The 18,772-nt window shown below is 42.5% G+C and overlaps 1 protein-coding gene across 1 annotated transcript in view; it reads left to right on the top strand.

The window, feature by feature from the left end:
- Positions 1-8,266: 8,266 nt before the first annotated feature.
- Positions 8,267-18,772, top strand: part of LOC134340389 (1-phosphatidylinositol 4,5-bisphosphate phosphodiesterase beta-2-like) — a 186,493-nt gene continuing 175,987 nt past the window's right edge. Inside the window, exon 1 of the mRNA XM_063037964.1 lies at positions 8,267-8,331. The gene's annotated coding sequence lies outside the window, so the exon portion shown is untranslated. The remainder of the gene's footprint in view (positions 8,332-18,772) is intronic.

Here is an 18,772-nt window from a genome sequence, read left to right as displayed (position 1 = left end):
CCATTAAACCATAAGACATAGGAGCAGAATTAGGCCATCTGGCCATCAGGTTTGCACCGCCATTCAATCATGGTTGATCCTTTTTTCCCCTCCTCAACCCACTCTTCGGCCTTCTCCCAGTAACCTTTTTTGCCATGTCCAGTCAAGAACTTATCAATTTCTGCCTGGCAGCCGATAGCCTGGCCTCCACAGCTTCCTGTGCTAACAAATTCCACAAATTCACCACCCTCTGGCTAATAACATTTCCCTGTATCTTTGTTTTAAATGAATGCCCCTCTATCCTGAGGCTATGGCCCCTTGTCCTAGACTCCCCCACCATTGGAAATATGCTTCCCAGATCTACTTTGTCTGGGTCTTTGAACTTTTGAAAGGTTTCAATAAGATCTCCCCTCATCCTTCTAAATTCTAGGGTGTACAGACCCAAAGTCATCAAACATTCTTTGTATAACCCTTTCACTCCTAGAATCATCCTTGTGAACCTCCTCTGAACCCTCTCCAATGCCACACATCTTTTCTTAGATGGGGAGCCCCAAACTGTCCACAATACTCAAGGTGAGGCCTCACCGGGGCCCTGTAAAGCTTCAGCATCACAGCCCTGCTCTTGAATTCAAGGCCTCTTGAAGCAGATGCTAACGGGGGTTCCGGTGACATCATCATCCAGAATGGCAGCTTAAATCAATAGCTCCTCTGGAAAAATGCATACATTGCCCCATTAATCCATCAAATATAAGATCTTTTGAAAATAACTGAATTGATAAGGGGGGCAAGAATGGGGAAAAATAATGGAGATAAAAAAGCATCACTGCGGAGCCTATGGACGAGAGAGGTGCAGCGCGAGGCTCTCCTACGCGTGCGTGTGCTAGCGAGGCTGACGATGGGCCTCGTTCAGGCGAAGCGGCAAATATGATAAAAATTCTGGAAGAGATAAGGGAAGTCCAAAAAGATATAAAACAGCAACTCAATGATATAAAGTCAGAGCTCGCCAACATCAATCAGAAAATAGATGTGGCAAAGACTCGAATTGAGAAGGTGGAAGATCGTGTGCAAAACATGGAACAGATATTAAAGATCACTCTGCAGTAAAGTGAATATTAAAGGAAGAAAAGATTAGATTCCAAACTCTGTACCCTGCTAAACTGCGGGTGTTTTATGAAGATGGTCTTTTTACCAGCCACCAGCAGTACATTCATTAAATATTTATATTTATCTCTTTTCAACCATTCTTGAGGTATATACCAAAAATATATGGTCTTACTCTCTAAGTGTATTTATCTGTTAGTATATCATTGAAATTTGCAGAATATAACTTAATCGATCTACTCCCTGAACAAATAAGAACCAAGAAAAGTGAATTAAAAAGAAAGGTAAGGAAGGTGTGGTTCCAAGGCTGGGGTCTCTAGATGACCAAGGGTTGAGCTAGAAGAAACATCTAGCTGTGGGGGATAGCCCCTCCTACCTGTGGGTTGAGGGCCCTGCTGCAGGACCTAAAGAAGTAAGTAAAGAAAAACTATGTCCATTACACAGAAATGATTTCCCTGTGTATTCCTCCCATGTATATATTCTCATTTAGGTGGGGAAAAAGGAATGAATAAATGAATTTTAAAAAGTTGAGTAATATAAAATCCACATTATAACACATATTTCTCGAGATAGGTATATCACCATCTATTTTTGCTTCCGTTTAGTTTATCAGCACTTTTAAAGTTAGCCATATCTTATGGCTCTTCTGGAGGAGGAGAGGGCTGTCTTCGGAGAGCTGACAGTCTCTTCCTAAATGAAAGAAGGAACACTGTTCAGTTTTGAAATGCTTAAAGAGAAACACTTATTAGAAAAACAGGACTTTTACCGGTATTTACAGATGTGACAGTATGTTAATAGGACAGTTAAAAATGTAATCAAGGCAAGTATATGTCTGATAGAGCTATTTAGAAAAGCATATAATTCAGATAACAGTAGTAGAATCATTCAAGCATGTATAAGGGTTTGTCAAATCTTAAGACACATTCGACTTCATACATTAAAACAAAAAGGGAGAAGGAAGGAGGGATAATAATATCTGAGGAAGACTGGACAATAATATGGAGGTATCAATGGAACTGTACCAGTTCACAGAAATGGAGGGAGTCGGGTGGAAAAACTTGATAAGATGTTTTATTACACCCTCTCAGAAATCCCGTTATGATAGTAACCTCCCTGTTTACTGGAGAAATTGTGGAAATCAAAATGCAAACTATTATCATATTTTCTGGGATTGTCCCATTATCAAGGACTGTTGGAGTGGGATACACAATGCCCTACAAGACATTTTTAAATGTGAAATACCCTTAGAAAGTAAGCCCAGATATTTTGGGTATATACCTCAAGAATGGTTGAAAAGAGATAAATATTTAATGAATATACTGCTGGTGGCTGGTAAAAAGACCCTTACTAGGAAATGGTTATCACAGGAGAGCCCAACTTTAAATGTATGGATGGAAATCACAATGGACATTTACAAAATGGAGAAGATAACAGCATCTGTTAATCATAAATTGGAACAATTTGATTCATACTGGGAAGAATGGTTCAACTACATAACACCTCATAGGCCTGATTTTATTCTCACAAATTAATGAATATGTTGTAAAAAAAAATCACTCCCTACTTGTACATAGTTTTCTCCTTTTGCTTGTTCTTTCTTTCCTCTCCTTTCTATAAGTGTATACATCAGATAAATATTATGTGGAGATTTGTGGCAAATATGATTATATGATATATATGTACAATATCTGAAATACATCTTATGGAAATGTTTGTTTGATGATGAACTTCAATAAAAAATAAATTACCAAAAAAAATGGATGCTAACATGGCAATTGCCTTCTTCACCACGGACTCAACCTGCAAGTTAACCTTTAAGGTGTTCTGCACAAGGACTCCAAGTCCCTTTGCTTCTCAGATTTTGGGATTTTTCCCCGTTTAGAAGATAGTCTGCACATTTATTTCTACTACCAAAGTGCGTGACCATGCATTTTCCAACATCTTATTTCACTTGCCACTTTCTTGTCTATTATCCTAATCTATCTAGTTCCTTCTGCAACCTACCTATTTCCTCAACACTACCTGCCCTCCACCAATCTTTGTATCATCTACAAACTTGGCATGGATGAGGTGTTATTTATGAGGTATTACACACGAGGGATAATCCATGAGGAATTGTACACTAGGGATTATACATGAGGGGATATATATGAGGGATTATACATGAAGAACTTTACATGAGATGTTATACAAGAGGGATTATGCTAGAGTGATTATAGATAAAGGATATATATGAGAGATTACACATGAGGGGTTACACATGAGGAATTATACATGAAGTGGTGTACATGAAGGACAAATGAGGAATTAAACATGAGGGGCTATCAATGAGGGATTATACATAATGGATTATGCATGAGGAATTGTGCATGCCAGTTATACATGAGAGATTGGACATTTGAGAATACACATGAAGAATTATACATGAAGTGTTATATGTGAGGGATTATTCATGAGCGTTGTAGACGAGGGGTTAGACGTGAGCGATTATACATGGCTGAGTGTACATGAATGGTAATTCATGAGGTATTGTACAAGGCATTTTACATGATAGATTCTATATGAGTGATTATACATGAGGGAATATATTTGAGGGGTTACAAACGAGACCTACACTTGAATGAATATACCTGAGCGATTACACACGAGGCACTAGATATGAGGGTTAATACATGAGTGTTATATATCAGCCATTATGCATGAGGGGTTAACATGGGGGATTATACAGGGGGAATTATACATGGGGGTTTATACTTGGAGAGTTATACATGAAGGATTATACATGAGGGATTATACATGGGGATTCATACATGGGGAATGATACATGAGGGATGATAGATGAGGGATTATACATGAGGGATTATACATGGGGGATTATACATGGGGATTATATGTGAGGGATTATACTTTGGGGATTTAATATGGGGGATAATACTTGGGGAATTATACATAAGGGATTATACATGAGAGATTATACTTGGGGGATTATAGATGGGGGATTATATGTGAGGGATTAAACATGGGGGATTAGATGGGAGGGATTATACATGGGGGATTATATGTGAGGGGTTATATTTGGTGGATTATACATGGGGAATTATACGTGAGGGATTATACCTGGGGGATTATATGGGAGGGGTTATATTTGGTAGATTATACATGAGGGATTATATGTGAAGGATTATACTTGGGGGATTAGACATGGCAATTATACATGGGGGATTATATGGGAGGGGTTATATTTGGTAGATTATACATGAGGGATTATATGTGAGGGATTATACTTGGGGGATTATACATGGCAGATTATATTTGGGGGATAATGCATGGGAGATTATACATGATGGATTATACATGGGGAATTATATTTGGGTGATTATACATGAGGGATTATACATGGGGATTGTATATGAGGGACTGTATGGGTGGGATTATACATGAGGGATTATACTTGGGGGATTATATTTGGGAGATTATACGTGGGGGGTTATACATGGGGATTATACATGGGGAATTATATGTGAGGTATTATACATGGGGTATTATACATGAGGGACTATACTTGGGGGATTATATGGGAGGGATTATGTTTGGGGGATTATATATGAGGGATGATATGTAAGGGATTATACTTGGGAATTATGCATGGGGATTATACATGAGGGATTATATTTGGGCAGTATACATGAGGGATCATATGTGCAGGATTATGCATGAGAGATTTTACATGAGGGATTATACATGAGGGTTTATATGTGAGGGATTATACATGAGGGATTTTACATGAGGGATTATAAATGAGGGATTATATGTGAGGGATTATGAGGGATTATATGTGAGGGATTATACATGAGGTATTATAAATGAGGAATTATACATGAGGGATTATATTGGGGGATTATACATGGAGGATTATACATGAGGAATTATACATGAGGGATTATATTTGGGGGATTATACATGAGGGATCGTATAGGATTATACATGAGGGTTATACATGGGCAGTTATACGGTGGATTATACATGCGGGATTATATGTGGATTATATGTGTAGGATTATGCAAGCGGGATTATACAAGAGGGATTATATATGAGGGATTTACTTGGGGATTATACATGGGGGATTATACATGGAGGATTATACATGTGAGATTATATTTGGGGTATTATAGAGGATTATATGTGAGGGATTATACATGGGGTGTTATATTTCGGGGATTATACATGAGGGATTATATTTGGGGGATTATATTTGGGAGATTATACATGGGAGATTATACATGAGGGATTATACATGAGTGACTCTACATGAGGGTTTGTACATGAGTTGTTATACATGAGTGATTATACATGAGGAATTATGCATAATGGATTATTCATGAGGGATTATACATGAGGGATTATACATGGATTGTACATGAGGGATTGTACATGTTATTATACATGAGTGATTATACATGAGGGATAATGCATAAGGGATTATTCATGAGGGATTATACATGACAGATTATACATGAGAGATTGTACATGAGGGATTATACATGACGGATTATACATGAGGGGTATAACGAGTACAGTGGATAGAGGGGAACAGATGGACTGTATCTATTTAGATTTCCAGAAGTCTTTCAACAAGGTGTCACAGAAAAGACTTTTCCATAAGATAAGGATGTATAGAGTTGTGGGTGATGTGTTAGCACTGATAGAGGATTGGTTAACCAATAGATAGCAGAGAGTTGGGATACATGGGTGTTTCTCTGGTTGGCGATCAGTAGTGAGTGGTGTGCTGCAGGGGTCAGTGCTGTTCACAATATACATTAGCGATCTGGAAGTGCGACCGAGTGTCCTGTATCTAAATTTCCTGATGACACTAAATTGACCGGAATAGCAAATTATGCAGAGAATACGGAGAGTCTGCAGAGAGATATAGATAGGTTAAGTGAGTGAGCAAATGTCTGGCAGATGGATTACAATGTTGGTAAATGCGAGGTCATCCACTTTGGAAGGAAAAATGGAAGAGCAGATTATTATTTAAATGGTAAAAGATTGCAGCATGCTGCTGTGCGGAGGGACTTGGGAGTGCTTGTGCATGAATCACAAAAGGTTAGTTTGCAGGTGCAGCAGGCTATCGAGAAGGCAAATGGAAGGTTAGCCTTCATTGCTAAAGAGATTAAAATTAAAAGCAGGGAGGTATTGCTGCAACTGTACAGGTGAGGCCACACCTGGAGTACTGTGTGCAGGTCTGTTTTCCTTACTTGAGGAAGGATATACTGGTTTTGGAGGTGGTGCAGAGGAGGTTCACCAGGTTGATTCCAGAGATGAGGAGGTTAGACTATGAGGAGAGATTGAGTAACCTGGGACTATACGTGCTGGAATTCAGAAGGATGAGAGGAGATCTTATAGAAACATATAACATTATGAAAGGGATAGATAAGTTAGAGGCTGGAAAGTTTTTTCACTGATAGGTGAGACTAGAACTAGGGGACATAGTCTCAAGATTTGAGGCAGTAAATTTAGGATGGAGATGAGGAGGAACTGCTTTTCCCAAAGAGTGGTGAATCTGTGGAATTCTGTGCCTAGTGAAGCAGTGGAGGCTACCTCAGTAAATATACAAACGTTTGTATTTAAGACAAGGTTGGATAGATTTTTGCATAGTAGGGGAATTAAGGATTATGGGGAAAAGACAGGTAGATGGAGATGAGTCCATAGTCTAATCAACCATGATCTTATTGAATGGTGGAGCAGGCTCAATGGGACAGATGGTCTACTCCTGCTCCTATTCCTTATGTTCTTCTGTTTTTATTGCAGATGAGGGAATATATATGAGGGATTTTACATAAGGGAATATAATGTACAGGTATATGTGTGCATGAGGCATTATACATCAGGGGTGTAACATGAAGGGTTATACATGAAGAATATTACATGAGGGGTTATACACGAGGCATCATCTATGAGATAATATACATGAGGGATTATAGATGATGCATTCTACATGAGGGATTATACTTGAGGGATTATAACTGAGGGATTATACACGAAGGGTTCTACATGTGCGGTTATACAATAGGGGTTATACACGACACGTTATACATGAGGGATTATAGCTGAGGGATTTTTTTATGTAGGCATCTGTTAGTCTCATGAGACCATGGATTTGTGCCTTGGTAAATTTCCAGGGAGCAGGCCTGGGCAAGATTGTATGGAAGACCAGCAGTTGCCCATGCTGCAAGTCTCCCCTCTCCACGCCACTGATGTTGTCCAAGGGAAGGGCATTAGGACCCACACAGCTTGGCACTGGTGTCGTCGCAGAGCAATGTGTGATTAAGTACCTTGCTCAAGGACACACACTGCCTCAGCCAAGGCTCGAATTTGCGACATTTACATCACTAGATGAATGCCTTGACCACTTGGCCACGCGCCAACACTGAGGGATTATACATGTGCAGTTACACATAAGGGGTTACACAAACAACAGGAATTCTGCAGATGCTGGAAATTCAAGCAACACACATAAAAGTTGCTGGTGAACGCAGCAGGCCAGGCAGCATCTCTAGGAAGAGGTTAACCATTTGGGATTATACATAAGGGGTTACACATTTGGGATTATACATAAGGGATGATACATTAGGTGTTAGGCATGAGTTATACAAGACAGTGAAGAGAGAGAAATGATGTAGAGAATGAGACCTGAGCAAGAAAGAAAAGGCAGTCAAAGACATGCACAAGAGTGTAAGATGTTTTCTGTTACTGAGGTATCACATCCAACAGACCGACTAAAGTGCAAAACAACGTAACAGTGGACCATAAACTGAGGAGGAACACTCAAAACACAGGAGGAACTCATCAGGTCAGGCAGCAACTATGGAGGAAAGTTTGGTCAACCAGAATGTGGACTGTCCACTTCCCTCCATGGATGCTGCCTGACCTGCTGGTCCTCCAGCACCCTTCTGTGATGTTTGAATTCATGTTTGTCTGTATGTCTTTTGTCCTTCAGTTTCTGTTTGCTTTCATTTGCATCCCACTTTACATGTTGCCAACTTTCATTTGACTCGGAGGTGTAACTTACATCTGTTTTTGTAAATTATTTTTCTGGTGTGATTGGCTGAGAGAGCCTCTCATCCCTTTCCAACACACTGTGAGGGGAAACTCAATCCACTTTGCTTGCTGGGAATGGCAAGAGCTGTAATCCCTGAGATTGAGGTGAAATCCTTTCTGGTCCATGGAGAGAAGTTCATTAAATGGGATGATGTAAGTGATTGACAGATGGTTAATGTTGTCTTCTATTGTTGTTGTGGTCTCGGTTAATGTTAAACAGAGTAAGATTTATGAGGTTACTGTCAGGACTTGAAGGACTGAGCTATGGAATGAGACTGAGCAGGTTGGAACTTTGTTTATTGGCGCATAGGGGAATGAGGGGTGAGATTATAGAGGTGTACGGAATTGGCAGGGTAATTATACACAGTCTTTTCCCTGGGATTGGAGAACTAAGAATAGAGGACATGTGCGGAAGGAAAGATGTAGTTGTTTTTTAGGTTTGTAGGGATGGCTTTGGGACACAGAGGGCAGTTAGAGCTCAGGTTAGGCTGGTGTTCTGGTTGGAGCACTCTGGGGTCAAAGGCCAATAATTACCATAGACGGAATTCGGGTCTGCAAGTGCCGTGGACAAAGACCAGTGAGGATGAGGTCTGGTAAACTGCCCTCCTCCTCCCCAGGTCAGTTGGTACCGGGATTGGAGGTCAGTGCAGGCAGGAGGCATAAGGGTCGGTGATCTGGCAAGTCTGGAGTTTGGGCTCTCATCATCAGTGGGTCCTGGAGTTGACAAAAGGCAGAGTCAGGAGTTCTCGGCTCCTTGGCTGAAGCCGTAAGTCTACGAGTCTGCTGGGAGAGTCGCAAATCCGATGACTGCGAATCCACAAGTTCACTAGAGGCTGGAGGTGCAGAGGCACCCTGCCCTGTTGTGAGTGGGAGGAAAGGGGCTTGTTGTGTTGTTGTTTAGACATTAAAATAACTCAACAGAAAACAAGAGAGCTGAGAGATGAGAGTCTTAACTTGTGTGTACTTCAAGCGAGGCGTGCATATATATCGTGGTAGTTTTATGATGTACATAATTCACTGACTTTCACATATAATCTGCGATTGGTTATTTAAATGAACAAGAATGCTTAATCAAACTATATATATTTACTGCAATACACACAGAATGCTGGAGGAACTCAGCAGGCCAGGCAGCATCTATGGAGAAGAGCACAGTTGACATTTCGTGCCAAAACCTGCATCTGCAGAGTTTCTCTTGTTTGTGATTGAATATATTTATTGCTTGTGTTGTTTTGCTGAACATGGTGGGCATGCGATGCTGGTGCTCGAATGAGTGACGACACCTGTGGACTGCGTCCAGCACAGTCTTAGGTTGTGTTGTATGTTTCGACGTATGTGTGATAATATCTAATAGGGACCCAAGGGACAACTTTCTTCCCCAGATGATGGAATGAGCTATCTGAACAAATGGTTGGGGCAGGTACATTAATGACATTTAAGAGGCACTTGTGCAGGTACCTGAATGGGAAAGGTATGAGTGATATGCGGGCAAACGGGTCTAGCTCGGAAGGGGATCTTGAGTTTATAAGCTGGGTACACTCTGCAGTATTGTGTCAGGAGATGAAGTGCAGGATAGTTAGATAGGGTGAAGAATGGCCAGAATAAGGAGCAGATAAAGAAGGTACAATACATTCAGATACACTGTAAGTAAAGAAGGGTGAGTCTCATGGTTAAGGGTGTGGACGATGAAGAAATGGTGAGGTAGAGGAAGGAACAGTGCTGTCAGCTGTTGCTGAGATAATAAGGATGGGTGAAGAAGGATATCGTTGATATCCAATCAGGCATGGTAGGATACGGTGCATGATGAGACCTTCATTAAACGTACTGATGCACAAAATGGTGTAGCCACATATGGTAAAATGCATTGATGTGGTGAAAGATAACATGAATGTTAAGATGCTTTGATGTGCACTGCGATAGAGATAGTGTGGCTTTTGATGGGACCATTTGCATGTCTCTAAATGCTCCTTGAGACGGTGGTAGTGAGTGACCTTTCTGATTCTCCAGTGTTTCGGGTGTTGGAGATACTCTCACAGTGGTGTTGGTAGTGAGTTCTGGGTTTTAGACCCAGCACCAACAAAGGAACAGTGATGCATTTTCAAGTCGAGGCGGTGAACTATAGGAGATGAAGCAATTCAGTTGGTTATGCTGCATGCTAAGGTACGGTAAGGAAAAATATCAGTGGATGTTATTTGTAAAGTTACAATAAGACAAGTTGCTGCATGGTGAATTTGAATTAAGGGAGGATCCAGTGTTACAATACGGTGATTATGATGTGGTGAATGAACCTATACTGATGTAATCTACACAGTGTAATGTTACATTGAGGTACAATGAAACGGGATGGGGAGGAGCATGGTCAAATTCAATCAGGTGATGGATTGTAAAATGCAGGGAGGTCTGGGAAAATGCCATGACGCAGGTGGGATATAGAGAAGACCAGTGATATGAGGGAAGATGCATTGGGATGGGCGTGCTTACTGGTGTGCGGTAAGATGCAAGACATGGTGGGATATGCAGCGAGGTATGGTGTGGTAACGTAATGGTGATAAACAGTCCTGGATAATGATTTTGGATGAAGCAAAACAGGCTGCTGTGAAGAATGGGTAACTTAGTCACGTTTTTTTTTCTGCCACTCAATCCTTCTCTTGGACAGGCTGTCTCTCGGCCTCAGTTCAATGAGGAGGTATTTTACTTGGATCTTATATGCTCTCTAGAGTGGATTTAAAAATCCCATGATGAACAGGAGAACTATTGCTGGTATCATAACCCCTCAATCAACATCACTTGAACTGAATTTTCTCTCTTGGTCTCACCTTGCACTTTTTGGCATCTTGCCTGTATACACAGCTTTGTTCATCAAAGCAGAAACTTCAAAGGTTCAAAGGTACAATTTAATGTCAGAGAGATGTATAAAATATACATCCTGAAATGCTTTTTCTTCTCAACCATCCATGAAAACAGAGGAGTGCCCCAAAGAATGAATGACAGTTAAATGTTAGAACCCCAAAGTCCCTCCCAGCTCCCTCCCTCCCACGTGTAAGCGGCAGCAAGCAACAACCCCACCTCCCCCCACCGCCAAAAAATAACGTGCACCCACTGCCAGCACTCAAGTGTGAGCTAAGCAATAGCAAAGACACAGACTTGCAGGTACCCCAAAGACTACATTGTTCACCCGATAATTCAACATGCTGCAGGCTCTCTCTCTCATTGAAACATAGAAAACCTACAGCACAATACAGGCCCTTTGGCCCACAATGCTGTGCCGAACATGTCCCTACCTGAGAAATTACTAGGCTTACCTATAGCCCTCTACTTTTCTAAGCTCCATGTACCTATCCAAAAGTCTCTTAAAAGACCCTATCGTATCCACCTCCACCACCGTTGCCGGCAACCCATTCCACGCACTCACCACTCTCTGAGTGAAAAACTTAACGTCTCCTCTGTACCTACTCCCCAGCACCTTAAACCTGTGTCCTCTTGTGGCAACCATTTCAACCCTGGGAAAAAGCCTCTGACTATCCACATGATCAATGCCTCTCATCATCTTGTACACCTCTATCAGGTCACCTCTCATCCTCCGTCGCTCCAAGGAGAAAAGGCCGAGTTCACTCAACCTATTCTCATAAGGCATGCTCCCCAATCCAGGCAACATCCTTGTAAATCTCCTCTACACCCTTTCTATGGTTTCCACATCCTTCCTGTAGTGAGGTGACCAGAACTGAACACAGTACTCCAAGTGTGGTCTGACTAGGGTCCTATTTAGCTGCAACATTACCTCTCGGCTCCTAAATTCAATTCCACGATTGATGAAGGCCAAAACACCATATGCCTTCTTAACCACAGAGTCAACTTGCACAGCTGCTTTGAGCGTCCTATGGACTCGGACCCCAAGATCCCTCTGATCCTCCACACTGCCAAGAGTCTTACCATTAATACGATATTCTGCCATCATATTTGACCTACCAAAATGAACCATTTCACTCTTATCTGGTTTGAACTCCATCTGCCACTTCTCAGCCCAGTTTTGTATCCTATCTATGTCCCGCTGTTACCTCTGACAGCCCTCCACACTATCCACAACACACCCAACATTTGTGTCATCAGCAAACTTACTAACCCATCCCTCCACTTCCTCATCCAGGTCATTTATAAAAATCACAAAGAGCAGGGGTCCCAGAACAGATCCCCGAGGCACACCACTGGTCACTGACATCCATGCAGAATATGACCCGTTTACAACCACTCTTTGCTTTCTGTGGGCAAGCCAGTTCTGGATCCACAAAGCAAGGTCCCCTTGAATGCCAAGCCTCCTTACTTTCTCAATAAGCCTTGCATGGGGTACCTTATCAAACGCCTTGCTGAAATCCATATACACTACATCTATGGCTCTACCTTCATCAATGTGTTTAGTCACATCCTCAAAAAATTCAATCAGGCTCGTAAGGCATGACCTACACTTGACAAAGCCATGCTGACTACTTCTAATCATATTATGCCTATCCAAATGTTCATAAATACTGCCACTCAGGATCTTTTCCATCAACTTACTAACCAATGAGGTAAGACTCACTGGTCTATAATTTCCTGGGTTATCTCTACTCCCTTTCTTGAATAAGGGAACAACATCTGTAACCCTGCAATCCTCTGGAACCTCTCCCGTCCCCATTGATGATGCAAAGATCATCGCCAGAGGCTCAGCAATCTCCTCCCTTGCCTCCCACAGTAGCCTGGGGTACATCTCATCTGGTCCCGGCGACTTATCCAACTTGATGCTTTCCAAAAGCTCCAGCATATCCTCTTTCTTAATATCTACATGCTCAAACTTTTCAGTCCGCTGTCAGTCAGTACTATAATCACCAAGATCCTTTTCCATAGTGAATACTGAAGTAAAGTATTCATTAAGTACCTCTGCTATTTCCTCCAGTTCCATACATACTTTCCCACTGTCACACTTGATAGGTCCTATTCTTTCACGTCTTATCCTCTTGCTCTTCAGATACTTGTAGAATGCCTTGGAGTTTTCCTTAATCCTGCCCATCAAGACCTTCTCATGGCCCCTTCTGGCTCTCCTAATTTCCTCTTTAAGCTCCTTCCTATTAGCTTTATAATCTTCTAGATCTCTCAGATTATCTAGCTCTCTGAACCTTTTGTAAGCTTTTATTTTCTTCTTGACTAGACTTATTACAGCCTTTGTACACCATGGGTCCTGTACCTTACCATAAATTCCCTATCTCATTGGAATGTACCTATGCAGAACTCCACACAAATATCACAAGATCACAAGATCACAAGACAAAGGAGCAGAAGTAGGCCATTCGGCCCATCGAGTCTGCTTCGCAGCTCCCACATGAGCTAAACTATTCACCCATCTAGTTCCAATTTCCGGCTTTTCCCCCATATCCCTTGATACCCTGACTAATTAGATACCTGTCAATCTCCTCCTTAAACACCCTCAATGATCGGGCCTCCACAGCCATATGTAGCAACGAATTCCACAAATCCACGATCCTCTGGCTAAAAAAATTTCTCCTCATCTCTGTTTTAACTGGGTACCCTCTAATTCTAAGACTATGGCCTCTTGTCCTGGACTCACCCACCAAAGGAAACAACCTTTCCACATCTACTCTGTCCAACCCTTTCAACATTCGAAACGTTTCTATGAGATCCCCTCTCATTCTTCTATACTCTAATGAATACAATCCAAGAGCCGACAGACGCTCCTCATATGTTCGCCCCTGCATTCCAGGAATCATCCTCGTAATCTTCTCTGAACTCTCTCCAACATCAGTATATCCTTTCTAAGATAGGGGGCCCAAAACTGCACACAGTATTCCAAATGAGGTCTCACTAATGCCCCATAGAGCCTCATCAACACCTCCTTACTCTTATACACTATTCCTCTTGAAATGAATGCCAACATAGCATTCGCTTTCCTTACTGCCAATCTAACTTGGTGGTTAACCTTTAGGGTATCTTGCACGAGGACCCCCAAATCCCTTTGCACTTCCGATTTTTGAATTTTCTCCCCATCTAAATAATAATCGACCCGATTATTTCTTCTTCCGAAATGTACAACCGTACATTTGTCAATGTTGTATCTCATCTGCCATTTCTTTGCCCACTCTCCTAAACTGACTAAGTCTCTCTGCAACCTTTCCGTTTCTTCAATATTTCCTGCTCCTCCACCTATCTTGGTGTCATCCGCAAACTTGGCCATAAAACCATTTAATCCATAATCCAAATCATCGATATACATCGTAAAAAGAAGCGGCCCCAACACCGACCCCTGCGGAACAACACTAGTAACCGGCAACCAATCAGAATAGGAGCCCTTTATTCCCACCCTTTGCTTTCTGCCTATCAGCCAATGCTCCACCCATTCCAATATCTTTCCTATAATTCCATGGGCTCTCATCTTATTAAGCAGCCTCATATGCGGCACCTTATCGAAGGCCTTTTGAAAATCCAAATACACAACATCCATAGCCTCTCCCTTGTCAATCTTATTTGAGATTACCTCAAAAAATTCCAATAAGTTGGTAAGGCAGGATCTTCCCTTCATGAAACCATGCTGGCTTCGGCCTATCTTGTCATGCACCTCGAGGTATTTCATAACTTCGTCCTTGAGGATTGACTCCAATAACTTTCCAACCACCGATGTCAGACTAATAGGTCTGTAATTTTCTTTTTGCTGCCTCCTTCCTTTCTTAAATAGCGGAACTACATTTGCGACCTTCCAGTCCTCCGGAACCATGCCAGAGTCTATTGATTCCTGAAAGATCATTTCCAATGCTTCCACAATCTCCAAAGCTACTTCCTTCAGAACCCTTGGGTGCACCTCATCCGGGCCGAGAGACTTATCTATTCTTAGTCCACTTAGCTTCCCAAGCACTTTCTCTCTAGTTATCTTGACTGTACCTAATTCTATTCCCTGATACCTCTGGCTATCAGGTATATTGCTCATGTCTTCCACTGTGAAGACTGATGCAAAATACTCATTCAGTTCCTCCGCCATCTCTTTGTTATCCATTATAATTACTCCAGCATCATTTTCAATCGGTCCCATATCTACCCTTGTCACTCTTTTACTCTTCATATATTTTAAAAAACTCTTAGTATCCTTTTTTATGTTAATCGCCAACTTCCTTTCATAATTCATCTTTTCTTTCCTAATGACTTTCTTAGTTTCTTTCTGTAAGTTTTTAAAGGTCTTCCAGTCCTCATTTTTCCCACTAATTTTTGCTTCCTTGTACGCCGTTTCTTTTGCTTTTATTTTTGCCTTAACCTCTCTTGTTAGCCACATTTGTGCCATTTTTCCATTCATGATTTTCTTTTTTCTTGGAATATATTTTTCCTGCATTTTCCTTATTTCTTGTAGGAATTTCATCCAATTCTGCTCTGCCGTCCCTCCATTTAGTTTACTTTTCCAATTGACTTGGGCCAGTTCCTCTCTCATACCACTGTAATTTCCCCTGTTCCACTGAAATATCGATACACCTGATACCAGCTTCTCCTTTTCAAATTTGAAACTGAACTCAATCATATTATGATCACTACTTCCAAGAGGTTCCTTTACCTCCAGCTCCCTAATCGCCTCAGGTTCATTACACAGCACCCAATCCAAAACAGCCGGTCCCCTGGTGGGCTTCTGGACAAGTTGCTCCAAAAAGCCATCCTATAGGCATTCTACAAACTCCCTCTCCTGAGATCCATTACCTTCCCGACTTTCCCAATCCACTTTCATATTAAAATCCCCCATAATTATCTTGACATTGTCCTTCTGACACGCTTTTTCTATTTCCAGCTGCAACTTGTAGTTATCCCCTGAATATTTGCACATTTCTTTTGTACTTTTCCCTGAGAACATCTGTTTCCAATTTAAGCTTCCAATTTCCTGCCGGATAGCCTCATAATTCCCCTTAATCCAATTAAATGCTTTTCTAACTTGTCTGTTCCTATCTCTCTCCAATGCTATTGTAAAGGAGATAGAATTATGATCACTATCTCCAAAATGCTCTCCCACTGAGAGAAATGACACCTGACCAGGTTCATTTCCCAATACCAGATCAAGTACAGCCTCTTCTCTTGGAGGTTTATCTACATATTGTGTCGAGAAACCTTCCTGAATACACCTAACAAACTCCACCCCATCTAAACCCCTTGCTCTAGGGAGATGCCAATTGATATTTTGGAAATTAAAATCTCCCATCACAACAATTCTGTTATTATTACACTTTTCCAGGATCTGTTTCCCTATCTGCTCCTCAATATCCCTGTTACTATTGGGCGGCCTATAAAAAACACCCAGTAAAGTTATTGACCCCCTTCCTGTTCCTAACCTCCACCCACAGAGACTTCGTAGAAAATCCCTCTATGGCGTCCACCTTTTCTGCAGCCGTGATACTATCTCTGATCAACAGTGCCACGCCCCCACCTCTTCTGCCTCCCTCCCTGTTCTTCCTGAAACATATAAAACCCGGCACCTGAAGTAACCATTCCTGTCCCTGAGCCACCCAAGTCTCTGTAATGGCCACCACATTATATCTCCAAGTACTGATCCACGCTCTAAGCTCATCTGCTTTGTTCACAACAGTCATTGCATTAAAATAGAAACATCTCAAACCGTCTGTCTGAGCGCGTCCCTTCTCTATCACCCGCCTATCCTCCCTCACACACTGTCTCCAAGCTTTCCCTATTTGTGAGCCAACCACCTCTTCCCCAGTCTCTTCAGTTCGGTTCCCACCCCCCAACAATTCTAGTTTAAACTCTCTCCGGTAGCCTTAGCAAACCTCCCCGCCAGGATATTATTTCCCCTGGGATTCAAGTGCAACCTGTTCTTTTTGTACAGGTCACACCTGCCCCAAAAGAGGTCCCAATGATCCAGAAATCTGAATCCCTGCCCCCTGCTCCAATCCCTCAGCCACACATTTATCCTCCACCTCATTCTATTCCTATTCTCACTGTCGCATGGCACAGGCAGTAATCCTGAGATTACTACCTTTGTGGTCTTGCTTCTCAACTTCCTTCCCAACTGCCTGTAGTCTTTTTTCAGGACTTCTTCCCTTTTCCTACCCATGTCATTGGTACCAATATGTACCACAACCTCTGGCTGTTCTTCCTCCCACTGCAGGATATCTTGGATGTGATCTGAAACATCCCGGACCCTGGCACCTGGGAGGCAAACTACCATCTGAGTTTCTTTCCTGCATCCACAGAATCGCCTGTCTGACCCCCTAATATAGAGTCCCCTATCACTGCTGCCATCCTCTTCCTTTCCCTACTGTTCTGAGCCACAGGGCCAGACTCTGTGCCAGAGACACGGCCACTGTCGCTTCCCCCAGGTAGGCTGTCTCCCCCAACAGTACTCAAACAGGAGTACTTATTGTCAAGGGGCACAGCCACTGGGGTACTCTCTCATACCTGACTCTTCCCCTTCCGTCTCCTGACTGTGACCCATTTGTCTGTCTCCCGTGGCCCCGGTGTGATTACCGGCCTATAACTCCTTTCTATCACCTCCTCGCTCTCCCTGATCATTGAGCTGCATCTCCAGTTCCCTAACTCAGTCTCTCAGGAGCTGCAGCTCGACACACCTGGTGCAGATATGGCCGTCCGGGAGGCTGGGAGACTCCAGGACCTCCCACATCTGACACCGAGCACAGAAAACTGGCCTCACACATATACTTCCTCCTTTCCGCAAATAACACTGGTAAACCTACTTCGCCTCGTCCCGTTACCGCCTAAGCTCGTTGAGCCAAAGCCCTATCACTCTGCTGCCTCTCACTCAGCTGGTCGCTGGATATGGCGGTCTTCTTTTTAAACCTTTCGCGCTCTACTGGCTGACGTCACGCGCCTGCGCAGTCTCACCTCTCTTTTACTCCGAGTAGTAAAAAACTCCCTTCGATCCGAAAAATCAGCCGTTCACTTGCAGCCTTCTTTCTCCAATTAAGGGAGAAAGAGGTGACTCCATTCTATTTTCCAGCAAGCGGGGAGACATAACAAATAAATCGCTGGATTACAATGTTGAAAGTCCGTTACGTCACTTTTTCCGAGCTCTGTGCCTGGAGATCACAAGGATCCTGGTTCCCCAGGCATGCAGTAGATGTTCCGACTCACCCAACGACACACGGTGTCTCCTGTGGTGACACCGACCTTTGATCCGCCTGTCTCCAGTTGCTCGAGATCCTAGGCTTCTGAAACCATGCCAAAATTTTAGGCCAAGACATTGGCATGCCGAATAACGGCCGATTGTGAAAACTTGAGAGTGGGTCCCATTCCCGCAAAGAACTGTAGTCAGCGTGTAACTCCAGGTCAGGGTCTTCAAAGGAACCCTGAAAGGGAAAAATAGAGATATTAAAGGTGGAAATAGAACTGTTTTCGAATATGGAAGCAAAGGAGTCGCCTTTGGGTGCCACTTCTGGAAGCACTCTTTAGGGCAGGCAGCATCTGTGAAGACAGCGTTTGTAATGTATGGATCTATCTGCTTTAAATTTAATTGACATATAGCACAGAGTAGGCCTTCCAGACAGCAATCACCCAGCCTAATCATGGACAATTTACAGTGACCATTTAACCTATCAGCCTTTGGAGTGTG

Source organism: Mobula hypostoma, chromosome 1, assembly GCF_963921235.1.
Source record: "Mobula hypostoma chromosome 1, sMobHyp1.1, whole genome shotgun sequence".
Taxonomy (NCBI): Eukaryota; Metazoa; Chordata; class Chondrichthyes; order Myliobatiformes; family Myliobatidae; genus Mobula; species Mobula hypostoma.
This window is presented reverse-complemented; position numbering and strand designations above follow the sequence as displayed.